The sequence below is a fragment of the Dermacentor albipictus genome, chromosome 6 (assembly GCF_038994185.2).
Source record: "Dermacentor albipictus isolate Rhodes 1998 colony chromosome 6, USDA_Dalb.pri_finalv2, whole genome shotgun sequence".
Classification (NCBI taxonomy): Eukaryota; Metazoa; Arthropoda; class Arachnida; order Ixodida; family Ixodidae; genus Dermacentor; species Dermacentor albipictus.
This window is the reverse complement of record NC_091826.1, coordinates 26,343,479-26,362,695: the sequence shown is the minus strand read 5'-3', so window position 1 is coordinate 26,362,695 and position 19,217 is coordinate 26,343,479. Positions and strand designations below refer to the sequence as shown.

Genomic DNA, 19,217 nt, shown 5'->3' with positions numbered 1-19,217 from the left:
CTTTGTTAAGGATTACTTATTTGTCTGCTCGACTGATCTTTTTCTATGGCAACCAAAAAGTCAGGTCTGTCGGGCATGACAACCCTTCGCTAAAGGCTGAGAGAGGCTGAGAGCGCAGCGCGCCGTTAAAACGAACGCTAGTTCCATTAAACCGTGCGAACAACCAGTCTTTCTTAGACTAAGCTTGACCCTGGTAGTTTCGACGTAATTGTTTTGTTGTTTTTGTTATTGTTCCTGTTTCCAAGCCAACGTGACGTAGAGCTCTAAATCTTACCCAATGGTTTGTCAACACTCGCCAGTTTTTTTCTTTTCTGCTATAGAAAACTACTGTAGTTTTACGGCTCCATTTGATCGAAGGACACGAATAAACGTTGGCTGCATTCTGCCATTCCTTGTGTCGGCCGTGTTTACTGTCATAGCTTGTGTCGGTAGTGATGTATTAGAAGCCGTCGTTAAACGATAAGGCAGCGTTGAAAATTTTGCGAGTGGTAGAAGAAGCGTCAGGTGTTATATCCGTGCTAAGAATAGCGAGAGGCTTTGCAGAAACACAAATTCCACGTGGAAACAACGAGGCATGGTCGCAGAAACTCAGTGCCATCTCGCCAAGAAAGGTCAAGGTGCGAGTCCCTGTTGCGCTCTAGCATACACGTGATTTGCTAACAAGACCCTGGCTCAAATGAGGGAGCACTTCGTCATACTTGCAACGGCTTCGGATGGTTAGTCTTAGCGCTAGTTCGTGAAGCCTCCTTTCTGAAGCCTTTCGTGCGTCATATGTTTGAGAGATATGCGATCACTGAAACATTTTACTCGAGATAAAAAGTTCATTACATAACGCAATGAGCAAAACGAGAGCAAAGGGAAAGCACGAGCCTATGTTTCGACGAGTGGACTTGTCTTCTTCAAGGCCACTTGTCGAAACGTCGGCTCTTCCTTTCACCCTGTTCTCGATTTGCTCATCGTCTTGAATTTCCATCTCCTGCATTCCCCCTATTTTTCTTGGATTACATAACGCAGTCACCTGGGTCCTATTGCCGCAACCATTTTGCGTTTCACATGTGTAACCACGCAAAAAAGAAAAAAGAGAAGAATAGAAAAGAACACTTATGCGCAGGGATCTCGGATGGAACATAAGTTATTGAGGGAGCGAAATATATTTGGCAATAACTTACCACCGCAAACGCAGACGGTTAGCTAAGGTCTGTAGTATCTGCGCTGCGCGTTGCTGTCGCAAGTTTGTTGACCTGCTTTTGTAGCTACGATTGAGAAGCGAAGGCGTGTCGTTGCATGAATAATAAGAGCGGTACCAACACACGTCCCTACGATATTAGCGACGATCCATTTACCCTTCAGCGCGTGGTGTGTTTGGTACAAATTTCAAGTATCGCTGCAGAACGGCCAAGAAATATACTGGTCCTTCACAAGCAGCCGTAGAACTTTGATCTCGTTTACACAAATTAAGAATGTCCGAAATTGTTTGTTTGGTTTTTGTCGCTCACAGAAAAAAAAAATAAATGAACGTAGGGAAGTTATACCTGCATGCGCTAGCCCCCCCCCCCCCCTCTCTCTCTTAGTGAGCATACTAATAAACCGTTTCTTCTGCGGACTTAGTAATAGACATGCCATAATTTTACTATACCATTTGACAATACCGCCTTAACTACACTGAAATTCGCTTGCTATAAGAGGCCTGCGGTGCACGTTGTGTTGTGAAAATAAGACCAGCAGCTGATGTTAACAAAGAAACCAAAGCGAAAGTTAAGAAATACGCTAATTGGATTGCCTTAAACTTCAGGCTACCCTCAGTGTGCTATCTGATACTGAAGGTAATTGGAACAAGAAGGAAAGTCTGCCATGTTTTACGCTTATTTACTCGAAATCACGAAGTGCACATTGCGGCGTAACTGCGAGGTGCAAGCATGGCCTTGCCAATTCCCAAAAGAAGTCGCCTGTGAATGAGTCACACCAGTGTCACTTACACTGACAAATATGGAAATGGAAATGCGCCTTGTGGTCCGTTTTCTTGTGTTCTAGTTTCACTTCAGCACGATGTTCTTTTATGTTCTTTTTTTCATTCGACGTCTCAGTATAGAAGGTACACTTGACCAAGCCTCGGCATTCAGACTCTGACTTAATGAAGGAACTGTAGCGAGCTTCAATGGCTGCAGTTTTAGCGTTTGCTCAGTTACGCAAGATCAGGCTCAACATGCAGAACGAACGCCCTTAATGAAGACGTCAGCCTGCCTCATCATTATGGCCGCTGTGATGTTTTGGCTCAGTGGCTTCGGGGTTTTGCGAAACCGGCCCTCGAATCTGCCTGGGAGCCTATCGGCTTGTTAGAAATTGGTCCGCACGTACCACAGACTTCAAAGAGCACGGGCCGGGGGCTTGGTTGTAGGAGCTATTCTGCGAGCGGCCGCCCACGAGCGTTCACGAATTGAGTTGCCGTAAGCATAATTACGGCGAGATCCAAGCGAGAAGACGCGTGATTCGTGTTCGTAACTGAACTGGCCATCTCGGTGGCCGACCGACCTGAAAAGTTTGGTGTTACGTGAAAGGCGATGCACGCCCACACAAAACAGCGAGCCTGCACTAATTCAAGCGGTTGCCTTCGCTTTGTCCTTTCCCGAAACACCGCAAGATTGAGGCACTACATCTGCTTGGTCCTTTCCCGTCAATGACGTGGCGGCCATTAGACTCCTGTATCAACCACCCGATGGTAAATTTGCCTTATGAGCAGACAACGACAAGTTGTTCGCGGGATCCACGGCGTGATGGAAAGAGGTGGCTCTGGAAGGCTGGCTTGGAATCGCGGAAGATACAGGACGGCTGCGCTGTTTCCTAATAGACGAATTAAACTGGCGACGTACGTAGGGTTACAACCTCGCTGGTCGCTGTTGATATGAAGTGGTATGTTTTCAATCTGATCTCAATGAATTTAGTTCGGATCAATACTGCAGCTCTGTCCACGACAGTGTCGACAGCGGTGCTATCCTTACGTCGAGGGCGGATGAAGCAGCAGGAAAGTTCAGCGCATATGCTCGTGAGCTTACGATGACGCAGCAGAAATCCAACGTACTTTCCAAACCAGCGCCTTTGTTCCCTTGCCACCCCAATAAAATTGAGTCGTTTCAAAGTGCTTACCACGGCCTGACGTTACTCTCGTATGTCATCCATGGCTCGATCGGGCATTCACCAGATGCCTACTCTTTCCTCGTGGGAATAGCCAGAAGTCCGGAATATAAGGTTTGCGGGTACACGGGAACCATTTCGTGCCTAATTTTCGAACGTTCTCGGTTTGGTGCACAAAAAAAAATGTCATGATGACAACGTTGCCGACAGTACTATGACGACTATGGCCTCGCAACGACGTCAGCGATTAAGACGGTTTCGTGACGACGATGACGACGCTCGAAATACGCTACGTGAGGACCACCGTTCTCAACGGTTGCGTAATACCAAAGGGGACGCAGCAAGACACCGGTATTTCTGGATGACAAATAGCGATATTTGCTTTTGTTATACCTCGTTCTAATGTAAGACGCTACGACAATATTGTCTCCCTCGGCCCATTATGTCTGCCGTTTCCCCCCACAAATCGGCAGCGAGCAACGCTAGTTGGAACAGGAAGTAAGAAAAGGCGACATCGGTCGAGGTGTCGCAATACTGCACATTCAGCGCCTTCAGTGAAGACGTAACAAGGGCTAGCAGCAAACAGCACTCTACAAACGCGGTGGTGCTTGTTGCGCACATCGATCACGTTCCCCTGCCGTAGCGTAATCGAGCAGCCGACGCGTACTTTCGGCACCACTGAGACACTTTGTGAAGGAAATCCGTCTTAATCTTGCCTTGCTATCCAAGGTTGTGCAATACCGCTGAATCACCGCGTACGCCTAGAAGGACCATTGTTTCTACTTGTATGCTTTGTGTCGGGCGATGAAGTGGATGTTCTAAGAGAAGACATCAACATAAAAGACATGGGAGACCATGTACTGGCATAGCAATGGTCTCTACGCGCATTGGCCAGCGGTATTTATTTGTGGGAAAGAGAAAAAATTGTCACCCACCCTACTGCAGCGCGAAGTGACAAAGATAAACAACATAGATGAAAGTTGCCTCGTCTTCTTTTCACGAAGTGAAGAAAGATGATACCAAGTCATTTATAGTTAGTTTTATTTCGAATTGCATCTATTTGCCGTTTATGAGAGGGACTCCGCAGACTGGTGTGGATTGACGTTTTCGATTGAAAAAGAAAGGCTGATTTGAAAGCTTGACTAAAATAATAATAAATTAAGCTGCCTGTGTTGTTGCATTTGCTTCACGCCTTTCCTTAAAGACGCAAAGGTACAAAATTTTCGGAAAGGTACGAGCGAACCATCATCAGTTGAATTTTGTGTATAACAACACCATTCAAGACAAACGCTGCCAAAATCGTGTTCTCAGGTCACAGCATCACTATATTAGATTAATTACCCCGTTTACGTGTATAACACAGGGGACAGGCAATTACAATGTACGCCGTAGAACGAAATTAGAAATACCTGAGCAATTTAGTTGTATTCCAAAGCTAAACTTTAACATTCTTGTTATAACAATTTCGCATACGCTGTAATTGTGCATTTTGCATTAAGTTTTGTCACTAGTGATTGTTGCGATGAGTGCGCAAAAACCTCAGTGCATGAGAGCTTTTGCACACCCCACTGCGAATCCACACCGCCGTGGAAATGGTTCATACATGCCATCTGGACAGCGGTCTGACCAATTCTATACGAGTAAAAGTCATTCACATTCCGCTGGTTCAGGAAAAGGAAGTGCAAGAGTGCTTGAATGTTTTCGTATCAAATGGCTTTAGGCTTCTAGGGAGCTATGCCCTATTTGTTTTTTACAGAGTAATCAGACGGCTGCTGCTAATGTGTGATAACTGTTTCTCATTCGGCCTACGGATTACGCAAGGGAACAAAAGATACTTTAGCTGATAGACAAACAAGCAAAAGGTAGGAAGAATAATAAGAGACACACACATGCACTCACATGCACACATTGATGTGCCCGCACGCAAAGACAGCGATAAAAATAAAAATGAAATGTAAAGATGGCAACTAGGCCATTGTCGTGCTATAAAATCTGCACTGAGAAAGGGACTAAGCGAAGAAATGATTTAGAAATGTAAATAAGTTTAATACTCAATGTGAATGGAGTCACTGACGTTCTGCCCCAGACGGTCACTCAGTCCGGTTCACTTCATGAATCGCAGCACTTCTCTTGCGGCCTTCTGTAGCTGTGATTTGCGTAATCATGGTTCCAAGATTTTGTTCTGAGAAAACGGTGCTAGGACGAAATGTAACCTCGTGTGAGATACAAGCGACGCGCAACCATATTTATTTTTTATTTGGAAAGCACACGTCATCGCTCTGCAGTGCCTCCTTGGTCAGTGCGGTATCTCTTGCTGCAATCTCGTTGGAGAAGCTGCTCGAAAAGTAGAAGCAGCCCAATGTTTGTTTCCATATCTCTACGAAGGTCCGACGCGCCCCCAGCGCCTAAGCAAGCGAGCGTGGGATAGGACTTTACAGAAGCGCGTAGAACTCGCCTGATGATATTCGCCTTCCTTTGAGTTCGCTCGACCTTTTCCATGAGAGTGCACTCGTTGTCTGGCCTTACCCACGTGTAGAAACACTTTGTTGATTGCGCCAGGGCGTTGCATACACCAACACACGCTCATCCTTCCTAGGAAGGGCTGATAACGCCCATTGCTTTGCCTGAGGTGTCGAAATTATTGCGGAACGCCTTCTTAGAAGGTGAAGACAAAAATCTTATCTCCTGCACCCCTCTCAGACCAGCTAGCCGGAATAGCAATAAGTACTTCAGTTTTGTTTTCGTCGTCGTAAACGCGAGCGTAAAACTGATCGAGACAGCGAGCGCGTGCCTTTTTCGTCCCCTTTCATTTCTCTCCTCTCCGTGAAACTCCCTCGCTTGACGAGTCTCCCAGAGTCACCTTTCCTTCCCATCAACAAGAATCTCCTTCTCTCTCTCTCTCCTTCTCTCTCTCTCTCTCTCTCTCTCTCTCCCAGAGCCCAATCCAGTGTCGCACTCGCGCCTAGACGCCCCTCCAGGCTTCGTGGCGTTTTTTTTTAAATTGTGTTTAATTACCGTCTGCTCTCATCGGAAAGCGATAGCCCCGATTTCCTCACGAGTGCGGGTGCAAACATCGCCGTCGGAGCGGCGGCGGCGAACGCCGTCAGCGAGGCGGAGTGTTGAATGGGGAGGAAGAGGGGTTCGCTCTTACACAGGAAGGCGAAGGAGGTGGGAGGGGTGAGGGGTGGAAGGCTTGGCGAGGGGGTGGAGCGGCTGCCCGAAGGTTGCGGGCTGGCACGCGTGGGTCGATTGCCCAAAGTTTTAAATTACGCCACCTTTTCGCGCCGTCTCCAATCTGTGGAGCCCGCCTGCGACGAACTGCGAAGCGCGGCCGTCTTGGGTGTTCTTGTTGCCGCGTCCACGATCGTTCGATTCCACGCCCACCGCGACTGTGCGCAGATTGCCTCCTGGCAGCTATGACTCTGTTTAAGATCAGGCGCGGGGGTGGTGGTGGTTCGCGCCTCTGGACTCTCAACAGGCCCGTCGTGCCCGAGGCAACCCTTTCTCCAAACTGTTGTTTTTGGCGTACGCTGAAAGCCGGTGCGCGGCACACTGTGGGTTTCGCAGAACCGAATCTTTCCAAACTGTCTAGACTGCGCTGTTGTTTAGCAGGCTTGTTAAGTTCGCTGTATTGTTCTGCACACTAAGAAAAAAAAGAGTATCCCTTACTCTTTTCGAAGAGTCTGGACTCGTCACGTATACGACTCACTTTGTGGGAGACACCCGAACTCTCTTTTGGCAGAGAGTCCCGAGACTATCTGTGCTCAATACAATGTGTTCGCGTGACTCTGCACACAATAGTCATGCATACTCTGTTGTAATAGTCGCCTATACCCTCTCAAAAGGGTTACAAGACTAGTGCTGAGGGAGTCCGTTAACAATTTTAAATGAGTCGAACGACTCAAGATAAAGTGTCTCGTGAACACTGCAAGAATGATTCAGGTAACTATTATAGACGAGTCCGATGACTCCACCAGGTGTGTCAAGTTACCCTTAGTGCGTGGTGCCGGCCTCTTGCAAATGCTAGCGGCAAATGCGGCCTCTTGCAAGTCGTTTCACTCTTGGATGGCAGTGTCGAGCCGCTTTTCAAAATGTGTCAACAACTCTTGCTGTAAGTACACACGACTACGGCTAGTTCTCAAGAAGACTACTATGAAAAGACAACATAGGATAACAAAGAATCCACAGTAAACTTGACAAAAAGCACATGGCACGTTAGCAAGAAAAAGTTAATATTTCATCAATCTTTGTTACTGTCTTCTGGAAAATTCAAATGTATAAGTCAGCACAGAATCACTATGAAAGCAAGACAGTTCTCTTTACCATTAAACTGGAATCAATAGCCAACTAAGCAAAACAGTCTTAAATAAATATCCAATATGTAGCCTGCAGCTGCATATGCATGACACTGCAATGCCACTCAGAACCATAATGAGACCCCAAAATATTATGTAACTCATGTAGAAGGTTAATTCACCACCGCACAAGTCTTTTATAATATGTCAAAATATTCATAAGTTCAACCTATTTCCCTGTTCTAAAAGACTTAACTTACGACTTAACATTCTAAGCAAGTAAGCTACACATAACAAATAAGAGAGGCTGCACTTATGTACAAAGGAGACCCATATAATGAAGTGCAATAAAAACAATATTCCAACTTAGATTACATTACCTATGCATTACGCTATGCTTGCTGAAAACAACTGGTTGGCAATTTATAATCCAGTCTAATAGTAAAAACAGCTGTCTTACCTTATGGTACTCTTGTTGGTACTTTTTCCCACACAATTTGTGCATGTTAGCGTGATGAAAATTGATCTGAAAAACACCACATTAAAAAGTTGTGCATCAATTTTATTCTGTCATACAACATGCAACAGTGTATAAAAACCTCATAACTGACAAAATTACAAAAATAAATACAGCAACACTTACACTGATCATTTATTTATGTTGAGAAGCATACTTTTGCAAGACTAAGTAAAATAGCTGACACAGACAATTTCACAGGTAGAAATAACCGCTAATACAAAACTTTCCATAATCCAAACACGTTGACAAAATAAGTAGCACAGGCAGCTGTATTTTGTTACGGCAAAGATAGCGCATGAATGACGAGTACAAGAGGGGAAGCAGAACACGTAAACAAACTATACCCAGCTGCATGCACGCAGCTGTAACAATACACATAGTGCACAAAGATCCAAAAGAAACAAAGAGGAAGATGTGAGGAAGGCTTCTTTTACTCATCACAAGTCATCCTGTAAGAGCACATTATGCACTGGCTGTAATCTATCCTCAGGACATACATGAATAAGTTACTTTAGGTGCCATTTATAAATCACTCATACAATGTTCTTGTGATTTTCCTTATTCCAATCTTTAGCTTAGCAAGCATGACTGAGTTACGTAAAGCCTCCCTACGGCTTGGCACATATACACAAAGAAGTGTTTCTATAAACACTGGAGGTCACGGACGGATGACAGACACATACCTCTTTTAATTCTTTTGTCTTTGTCATTATGATTACCTACCACAGTAGTCTTTTGTAGAGTGAAACACATCCAAATACCACACTGTGGGCAACCAAGTGTGAATACCTGTTCTCGATTTCTACCTTTCTCTGGTGTCCCGCTAAGGTAACAATGGCGCAAAGGATTGTCTTCCCAATGTATGCATTCCCATACAACAGGAGCAGATGATAAACCACATCAATGGTGCGTGAAATAAAGCATCTGTGCTTGACTTCCCACTGCCGCTCCCATCTGGAGTGATCTTTTTTTTTTGCTTTGTATACACTAGTACAGGTGCTACGTAGTCCCCTTGGAACCCAAAGCAATTCTCACACCACAGCAGGACGTCAATTGTTTTTAAATTCTAAGCAGAACTCTCGTTATGGGGGACAATTGCGAACTTTTATTTTTGCTTTGTATCTTAATTATGTTGTTGACCTTTAAATTTAGCCACTTTACTACTTTTCTGCAGACAGGCCATTGCACCAATGCTAGGTTTTGAAAACACCAGAGCAGGGTAGAAAGCAAGAAGAGATATTTATAATTTGGGTGCCCTCTCTGCATTACATGGATATGTTTCAATGAACGATAAGACTACTTGGTAGATAAACATATAAAAGATAAGAGAATTAAGCTCAAAGCCTACCAAATTAGTAACTGGGAATTTCATATGCAAATTAAATTTCCTGATTCCCAGTGATGAAACAGTTTTGAGAATATGTGCGAAGGCAACCAAGTGACTCATTCTCACAAAGAAAACAAAATAAAAACAAGCAAGATTACAAGAACTTCGAACTTGCAACCTTAAGTAAGACACCTGACATGACTGATTTATGTATTTACTGAGCATAAATTACAGCTAGCGCATAATCTGCTTGAACAAGATGACAAACAATGAGTTACTGTTGCTTTCTCTCTGGGGCATTTGGCTCTTCTGAACACATGCACATTGTATGGCACAGCTGCGTGGATGTAGCTGGGCATAGTTACGAGTCAGCATCACTCTGTTATTATGGTCCTTCACTATTATCGTTATAATTTATATTTGGCAAGCAGCCTAACTATCGGGTTGATCAGCTGTATTTTAAACAAAACATACTGACAGATTTCCGTTTCTAGCTAACATAAGGAGGCGGGTACATCCTTTCAGATTTCAAGAAACAGCTGTGCAACAGAAAGTCTACGATGACCAGTACCTTTATTATTAAGTGCCATGTACTAGATCTTTCTGCAATGAATACCTCTATTACAAAAAATTGTAGTCTGAAAAACTAATTGGAAAATATTTACAAAAGTGACAGATACTAGAACTGAATTACAATTGCAAATGTTTTCCTAAACAAGATCACAATAATTGAAGTTTTATTAATTTCAGCAAAATGGCTGACCTCCTATTATTGAGGCTAGTCAGTGCTGAAGGTATTGTTAGTTTGTAGGAGTCCTCAGACTGACAGCTCTGATATATTTATCGCCATACTTGGTGGAACATGCTTTGCTGTTGCAGATATTACTTAGCCACAAAACATTTTGTAAGCTTTATGGGACAATTCTGTGTGGAAGATAAACCTTTCTGATCATGTCTTTTTGGGTTGTGTATCTCGAAACTGGTGCTAGTCTGAGTTCTTACAAACTAGACGTTATTGAGTACGGTAATTATAATGCCTGCCACTGCTATAAATTTCTGTTAGCGAAAATTGTCGCATTGTCATGAAGCAGTTATGTTCAATTTTTAGCGGCAGTCACTGCTGAAACACTCAGTACAAAGCACAAAACAAAGATATGGAGTCAAAATGTAAATGTCGAACAAAGTTATAGTCAATTCTTCATTTCACAGAACTGTCTTTTTTTCTGTTAGTTTGCCAATACCAATTGCACATACACAAACATTTGAGTATTGCACTTCTGGTAAATGCAGGAAATTTCAGTGTTTAACAGAAGCCTTTGGGAAGACAGCCCAGAGCCGCTTCAACAAAAAGACTTGCGTTCAATTTGCGTTTCTAGGTTGTAGGTCACTATAGCAAGGGGCATGTTTTGCTGATTGAATATTACTCGAAACAGTCTTATTATTCGTGCTAGAGGCTTGAAAAGAGAGCAAATTGTAGAGTTCTTCATGCAGATGTCATATATGTCAGTATTTCTTTAGCTGCTTCTTGAGTTATGTCCTACACAATAGGAAAATACAGTGATCTTTGCGGGCACTTTCTTGTGTAAATTTTCACAAAAAGCAGTGTGCTGTAGCTACCTCAGCTCTTTGTAGACTGCAAAGTGCCGATATCTATTCAAAGAGCATGTAAAGTTACTAGAAGTATGCAAAATTAGTAGGCAGGCAGAGAGGCCTGCCTACTAATCTTGCATACTTCTCATGCTATTGTGAAAAAAAACTATTGAATATACTTCAAAAACATTTTCTCACAATAGCATGAGAATAACCTTATGCACTTATAGTTGTCCTATACTTCGAAATTTGGCATACGTACTCTTCAAGATATGCAGAATGCTGATGTCTAATTGAAATTGCAATCTGTAAGATTATTTAATGTGGCCTAATATATTTTTGCATAGTTCCAGTAATTGTACAAGCCATTTGGATAGGTATCACCACTTTGCAGTATACGAGTAGCTAAATAAGATACAGCATGAAGCTATTTCTGAAAATTTTATACACAGGAAAGTGCCCACAAAAATATTTTGCCACTGTGTAGGACATAACTGAAAAACAGCAGCTACACAAAAATAAATGACAATTCAAATATAATAAAACACTTTATGAATGACAGTATATTCAAATCTCTAGTACAAATATATAAAAGTTGTTTCGAAGAGTTAATAAGGGGGTGTCAGTGTATTCTACCAAAGTGTTAGAAAATGCCTTCAGGCATACCATGGGGAGCTTTATAAATAGCACACGCACGCATCTGCCTAAAAAGCCCCATGCCCTGCTTGAATTCATTAGTCATTTTTGCATTCTGTTGTATGTCACCATTTGCATCCCTTAACATAGAGTGCACGAAACCAAAAACAGCCTATTACCGTATTTACTCGCATAATGATTGCACTCGCGTAATGATCGCACTCCTAAATTTTGTCGTCAAAATTCGATTTTTTTAATTTCCCATGTAACAATTTCACCCCGAACTTGCCGCAGTGATGTGTCATGTGCCAAATCTAGCTAATAATGATCGCGCTTACCATCTGTCGATTGCTATGCGAACGACTCTTCAAGACAAACCAAGCAGACTGCATGCAAAAAACTTTCTTAAGCAGATGCCCCATTTCATTCCTTTCATCACTTTCTGCACTTCTACGACAAAAAAAAGCTACAACCAAACTTTCCTTTATTATGTGTAGGCTTTATAATGGTTGTGGTCAACAAAAACAACAAAAAAGGCGTCTTTCGATTCTTCTCATCTGCACTTGTGGGCACGCAACAAATCGCGAGCGGCAATGATAGCAGCCACGTTTACACTGATACGTTAGAAGTGTACCCTATTCATTCACCGACGTTTGTAACGCAGCTAAGATATTCGCCCACCCTTAGCGGAAACGTGCCACATTAGGATAGTGGTGAAGACAAATGCCGCAGTTTCCGCAGCATGCCCACCATGTGTTCCTATGTCACTGGCAGAGCTAAGCGCGCCCATCTCTGTCCCCTCAAAGTGGGCATGGCTATGCTATTGCCGCAAACTCGCCGATGTTATTCATTACTAATATGGAAGAAACTGTTTGAATGCACTGTAATGTACTCACGAGAAGAAAAACGCAATCAGCGCGTTCGGCTTGCTCTGCCGGCCGCCATTTTTTTTCGTGTCCTGCACTACATACAGCAGCAGCCGCCTATTTGTTGACTTGTTGTCATCCCGTAGTAAATGCCAGATAATATTTTTTTTCTTTTTGCGGGAAATTTAACCAGCGTAATGATCGCACCCCTAAATTTGAGTCAATTTTTTTTACAAAAAAGTGCAATCATTATGCGAGTAAATAGGGTAACACACTGAATTTTTAGCCTGTAAAGGGGTTGTATACAAATGGGGGCAGCCAACTCTAGTGTGACAATAAACAAATATTTGTTTTCACAATATTGAAACCAGTCATAAAATATATCCTCACAAATTTGGAAATGAAGAACCAAAGAACCTTGCTGATTGTCTTATTGGTGTCCTAAACAAGATCTTTTCATGTTTATAATTCCTAGTTTAATTCACTTTCTCTAGTAAATGGGCTCTGACCTAGACTACTCAGTGTAGGAGACTAACCCAGACCTGGAAGCCAATATTTAAATCTGAAATAAAGACATTCATCCCACGAACACGTCACTGCTATGTCATCAGAAGCGTGCATCCATGGACATATAGTCTGTAAAATAATTTTTACATGATCTGTACTGTTACTCTTGTACTAATAAATTAGGAAATGCACTTGCTATTTAAAGCACTGCTGTAAACCTTTGTGTTTGAGAAATGCAATACTCAAAAGTGTAACACAACCAATGTGTGCATGAAACCTACGATGCCTTTGACATTCGTCAGTGTGGCAAATAGGCACTGAGAAATGCCAAGGGCATCATAGCTTTCTTGTTTGAAACCTTGTATGCGAGTACATTACTGGTATCTTTGCAGTGAAAGGAAGTCGCATTATTATCAGACTTATGAGGGGAACTCATGTTTCTCTAGTTTAATGTTTTCTTTTTTGTGCTCCTATATTCTTGACTTTTCCAAGAATAATGGGTGTTTGAAATAAGTACTCTATATTGCTCTTAAATTTTTCCTGCACAAGAGCCCACGTTAGGTTACATTTCTTGAACCCTTTGCAGTGCTGTAGATTATCAAAAGAAAGAAAAAAAATGCTGTAAGTTTGCATTTTAGCCTTCTGTATAACAAGTATGAACCTATCAATTACATACACAAGTACGAAACAACTACGAAAAACTGGGCATAAAGACATACATTATAATACCAGGAATCGATGGTGAGAATTCTAATAGAAAGGAACCATTAAAAACTCGGCACTAAAGACACATATTAATTATAATAACACAAGTATTTGCTAAGAATTTGAAGAGACAAATAGAATGTCTCTTCAAATCACTCCACCCCAACATTCATCCATGGTTCGATGAGTGACCACAGTTGGTGATGCTGTTTGGATAAGTTGCGGCAGAGGTGCAGCTGTGAAATAGGTGGAACATGTAGAGGGGCCACCAAAGGTTGCATGCTGGTTGCACAGCAGGTTGCCTTGATCACCAGACTCACTCGACACTCATGCGTTGAGCCTGATTATACGCCATTTGCAAAAAGGCCTTGCCCGAGTGTGTGGTACGGCTTTGGTAAAATTTCGAGGCAACCTGAAAAACATAGATCGATATCTATAAGCACCACAATATTCTTCACCATAGGGCAAACCTGAAGTTTACCATCGGCACATAGCAGATAATGAAAACAGACACAAGCCACCAGACTTCAGGTATAAAAATGTGCAAAAGTGTAAATGAGTGTGAAGAGCTGTTTATAGGATGGAATGTTTCATTTTGTCTTTTGTAGATCAATAATGGTATCTTAACATAAAGTCAAGTTTACTTTGCCCTCCCTAAAAAAACTTAAAATTATGGGGTTTTACTTGCTAAAACCACTTTCTGATCATGAGGCACGCCGTAGTGGAGGACTCCGCAAAGTTCGACCGCCTGGGGTTCTTTAATGTGCACCTAAATCTAAGTACACGGGTGTTTTCGCATTTCAACCCTATCGAAATGCGGCCGCCGTGGCCGGGGTTCGATCACACGACCTCGTGCTCAGCAGCCCAACATAGCCACTGAGCAACCACGGAGGGCATGGCCCTCCCTATTTGTGTAAGTAGGCTATTCCATGCGAGCTGTACCAACCTGGCACACGACCACTTGAAATTTTTTTTTGAAAAAATGGAGGCCCTTCAATATAGCGCAAATGTTAATTTCAAGAAATACTTAACTTAAAAATTTTTTTTACTGGCGCAAGCACTAAGTGAGATTTTGTGTAATGCACCAATCTATGCATCATAAAAGGCATAGCAGAAAAATTGGTTCCTTCATTAAGGGGGCCAAATTTTTCAGGACAATAAAGAGAGGCCTTACACCAAAAATTGAACTGCTTATTAGCCACTGCTCAGTTTATTATGGGTCATTAAAAATGGACAAAATGGCCTATTAACTTTATTTTCATGAATCTGGCTTACAGCAAAAGCTGCAAATTTATGTAATCCACATATTTAGGAGTTGTGCTGCATGCAAAAACTGGTTTCAGGAACATAAATTATGCAGCAGTGCACAGAGATGAGGATGAACTAGCAAAAAAAGTCAGTTTTGGTGTGTTTATCGGCATACTTACTATTGAGGCAGTCCTAGTAAATTTATGCCCACTACCATGTATGAGTGTACACTGTATTGTTTTTAGATTGCTAAAGCTTTATTAGAGCAGTTTTTTGTTAAGCAAGAAAAAAAATTGTACAAGTGGTCTCCTACTGGTTTCAAAATTTGTAGCGCATTTCGTGTAATCCACATAGCCTTTTGGCGGCTAAGGCAAACTGCGTGGACTTGAGCATCCCTGCACAGATAGCAGGGAGTCTAAACTGCTTTGAAGTTAACTCTTTCATTGCTGAGTGGCTACAAGCCACTTCACTCAAAAAGTTGCCACTTAATCACATGTATTTACCTTAATCTTTCTGTCGGCTTCCAGCCTGCTTGGCATCATCACGAAGGCTGCCAACTCCCTAGTGGACGTAGTCAGGACACGGTGGTGGCAGGACAGCAGGAGCTGCCAAAGGCTTCGAACTCTCTAGTGGACGTAGTCAGGACACAGTGGTGGTAGGATGCAAGGGCGGGAGCCACCAGAGTGTACCTGCAGCAAATTTGCACAAATGCTCTTAGTCCTAACATGTCACAATTTACAAGAAAAATTCAGCTGTCTGTGTAACATGGATACCAATACAAATAAATGTAAACAGTTAGGTCCTACAACACAACTAGAACATCGACAAAGAAGAAATGGTACTTATGCTTATGAAAATCCAAGCAATGAAAAAAAAAAGAATGTGCATCCGATTTGTGCATGGAAGCTCAGTGGAAACCCGAGCTCATACCATCAAATGATCTGCTAGTCAACTGCAAGCCTCTTAAAATGTCATTGTATATTTTTTACACGCACTATGTTAAGCTGCATTAAAACAAGTTCAGCATCTCTAAATATAAGTAATCACGAAGCAATTCAATTAATGAATTCTAGTGGTCGATAATGCAACAAAGTGCATGCTCTGATGAAGCTGGCCAAACTGGGTAGTGACAAATAACAATGTGGTTCTCTACATCTTGTTTTTCTGGCTTTCGCTGTAGCATTAAAATACACAAGAAATTTCACATTCCTGACATTTAACCCTGCTAATTTTTATTCCATAATGCATAATACTTCAGCAAGAGCAATAATGCTGTCTTTTAATCATAAATAGTGATAGAACAAGAAATTTTACTGGAGCTAATGTTTTGACAAGAAAACTTATCTCCTTCTCTTTGTCGAAACATTGGCTCCAGCGATGCTCCTTGTTCTACGCCTCTTCATCATTTCAAGTCTCTGTCTTCCTGTGCACCTCTGTACTTTCAATGTTGTATCAATGAAATTGTAATAACGGAGAATTAGTAAATGTAGCTGATGAAGAACTTGGGCTTGTTGGTAGACAATGACAGAGTAACTGCGCAACATAGAGATACGAACAAAGGAGGCTTATGTGTGCCGTCACCTCCAGCCATGTTTCTCCTTTGGACGATTACTCTATCTCGATGTAAAAATATTACCCTTTGCACAATAATGCTGAAATGAATAAAGGCCAGGAAAGTGGACACAAAAATTACAACAAATAGCATCATATGCTAATGAGATATGCGAAAGTGCCTGCTACGATCTGTCTCACCCATAACGTGCTGGATAAGATGGCGTCTTCTGGATGTTGGCATTTCTTGAATACCTAAAATAAAGTACATTTCAAAATTACAAAAATACACAGAACAGCAGTAGCAGAGGAGATAACGCATTGTTTAGTAAAAGAAAGTAAACTAATCTCTGATGCAGTGCAGACGAAATTTCCTTTATTAAATTAGTAGAATAATACACCACACTTCATTTCATTCAATGCTGTGAGCGTTTCTTGGTACAAGAAAGAAAGGTATTTCTGCAAGAAAACAGTAAAATAATCATAGCCGCCTACTTTTACAAAATACGCGACAGTGACTAAGCCAACTACAGCAGTATATACTTAAAATTGTTATATGCACATTACAATAGCCAAGACAGGATAAACTTGGGTTTATATGCAGATCACCAGGAGGTACCACTTTGCAATCAATTCATTTCTGCTTGCCAAATATCTGCACTAACATAAGACTACAAATAAAAAGACCCTCTTTTTCATAAAACACCGGACTCAAAATAAAAAATCCAGTAGGAATACCACAACTTCTGTGCATAGCACAGCCAGGTTTTGTACGCCTTGTAGGTTTTACTATATAAAGGTTGCAGCAAATTCATGCTTTTAAATATTTACCACCATGAAAATAAAGATTACATAAAAAATAATAACATTATACATCGGCTTAGATTGTCAGCTAACGTGTTTTGTGTTTTCTACTTACAGCCAAATGCACATAAATTTTTTTCTGTTTCAGCGCTTTTAAAGCGCTGTGTCTGTTCGCTTATGCACGCAGCCGCTTTACCGCTCTTAAGATATCTGTGCTGCCACATCGCCTGACACTGCCATACAGCGTTGTAGCGCTTTTATTATTCGCGGTAATATACCTAAAGCGCTAGTAAATCTTCAGAATACACAAGCTGTCTTTTCGACTACCTGTCTTCGCCAGCGAAAGTCACACTGGTGCTAGTATTGTATCTACACTTCAAGTTACGCAGTACTTGATATACGGATTTTTCGATGCGACAGGCCACTCGTCACCGGAGTCGTTAAGAACGGTGTTTCTCCTGGCAGTACAGCTTTGCAATAATTTCAGATGCTCTCCTGAGGCTTCCGTCTGCCAGTAGTATTTTCGCATACATACGCGCACGCATGCCCAAGAAACGTCTGTGAACTGCCAAGAGAAACGTGGCGCAAAATGTAGCCATACCGGAAGGGCCGAGTCCGCGCCGTTTGTAAACTCGGAACAAAAGCTGATATGCTTACCTGAGACGTTAAGAGAAATATGGCACAGGTCACAGGTCTCCGCTGGTAGTGGTTCGTATGCATCTGGTCGTCTCTGTCCGTTGCGATCTCCCATATCACAATGAAAGATGCAGTGCAAACCGAAAGACGAAATCGGCGATACGCTGCTGCTGGCGGCGGTCCCCTCGTCGCAATCACACAGCACGGACAGAAGCTCCCACCGTAACTTGCCGCAACGCTTGGTTGCAGTCGCCCCTAGCGCAGCGATTTCAGAACCACTCAACGACAACGCACTCGCGCGTGATACAGCGCAACTTTAAAATGGCGTCATGCTATTGACGGCTTCGGCTTTGGATCATTTTGTATCTGCACAACTGAGCAAAACAGTTGCGCTAGTTTCGGTTTTGTTTCCTCGCGTTGAAATAAAAACTGTTTTGCTCACTGATAATTTTACGTCACTTAAGTAATGTTCACGAATGAAACAGCCATGAATTTAACACGCGTGTTGAAATGCCCGCTACGTTCACTTGGCAGAAGCAAAATTTGCCCGTCCGAGCGTGGTTACGTTTGAAATATCTATCGGGGGGCTGTCGGAGCATGCTCGAAGTGTGAAGACGCGGCGTAATTGTCCTTAATTTGCTTAGCTATAACAGTGCGGCTGCCCTTTATTTCTGTCGAGTGCAGTTTGCTCTGATGTGAGGTAGAACTACAAAGCCGCCCATGTTACTGAATGATCTAGTGCACCTAAAGCTGCCAGAACTCCGGTATTTCCTCCACAAGTTCTTGCGACTGTGTGCCGTTGTCACCAAATGCGAGCGTAGTCATTTGGCGGAGATTTAGCAAAACATTTTCTAGAACTATCGTTCACCGCTCTCTCACGGCATGGAGAAGCAGCGTGGTTGGTCTTTAGTGAAAATTTCTATTTATTGCGAATTTTGCGATAGCAATTATATGGACACAACCGTCGAAATATATCTGTCGGTGTTACCGTGAGCTTTCGTATAAAGTCAAGTGCGATAAGATCCTATCCCGCGCCGTTGGCTGTGCGCGTTAAAGGAAGTTTTTGAGGCTGAGCCGGGCTCGATGGGCGCCCCAAGTATCTATAGGAGGTCACGTGATAAAACGCGCGCAAGCCGGGAGAGGGATGCGCTAGTTTAGCGCGCTTCTCCTCCTCTAGCCGTTTCTCTAGCCCGGTCTTGCGCCACCCTCGCTCTGTTTTGGTGATAATTTCCGATGGACGCAAAGCTGGGGGGAGGGGGGGGGGGCGCTCAGATAACGCAATTTTGCGGAGACGCTTTGACGGAAGAGGCAGCAGAAGCGTTCGGTCCGCTCTGTTCGCGCCCTTCGTCACGCCAACGCTGTGACAGCGAGTGTTCGCCGTCATTGAGTGAGATCTGTTGTTT

The 19,217-nt window shown here is 42.7% G+C and overlaps 1 protein-coding gene and 2 long non-coding RNA genes across 6 annotated transcripts in view; 1 reads left to right on the top strand and 2 right to left on the bottom strand.

The window, feature by feature from the left end:
* The window catches only part of bma (SCY1-like protein bma), a 550,265-nt gene that overhangs the window by 93,734 nt on the left and 437,314 nt on the right, over positions 1-19,217 (top strand). The gene's annotated exons all lie outside the window — the stretch shown is intronic.
* LOC139060912 (uncharacterized) overlaps positions 1-19,217 on the bottom strand; it is a 65,363-nt gene that overhangs the window by 41,801 nt on the left and 4,345 nt on the right. The window lies entirely within an intron of this gene.
* LOC139060911 (uncharacterized) lies at positions 7,966-18,159 on the bottom strand. The gene is made up of 4 exons (XR_011515088.1): positions 17,836-18,159; positions 16,576-16,629; positions 15,327-15,512; positions 7,966-13,987 (listed from the first exon to the last, which is right to left on the bottom strand). It is a non-coding gene; the product is annotated as an uncharacterized lncRNA (long non-coding RNA).